The following is a 217-nucleotide window of genomic DNA, read 5'->3' as shown; positions in this document are numbered from 1 at the left end:
GGCAGCACAAAAGCCTTTCTAGCCCCACTCTCCAGAGTTATCTCTTTGCTCATCTGAGGACAGAGGGCAGATCGGGGAATTTGCCCCGAGGGCAGCCCGTTGGCTGGCCCCAAAGCGGCACCCGGAGGGGGAATGTCGCTGCCGGGGGCTCAGCGCTGCATCACGGCCCCTCGTCATCGGCTCCCAGGGGCAGCCAGGCAGCGCCAGCGGCGCCCCT

This window comes from Parus major, chromosome 1A (genome assembly GCF_001522545.3).
Source record: "Parus major isolate Abel chromosome 1A, Parus_major1.1, whole genome shotgun sequence".
Classification (NCBI taxonomy): domain Eukaryota; kingdom Metazoa; phylum Chordata; class Aves; order Passeriformes; family Paridae; genus Parus; species Parus major.
Note: the sequence above shows the minus strand (reverse complement) of the source record.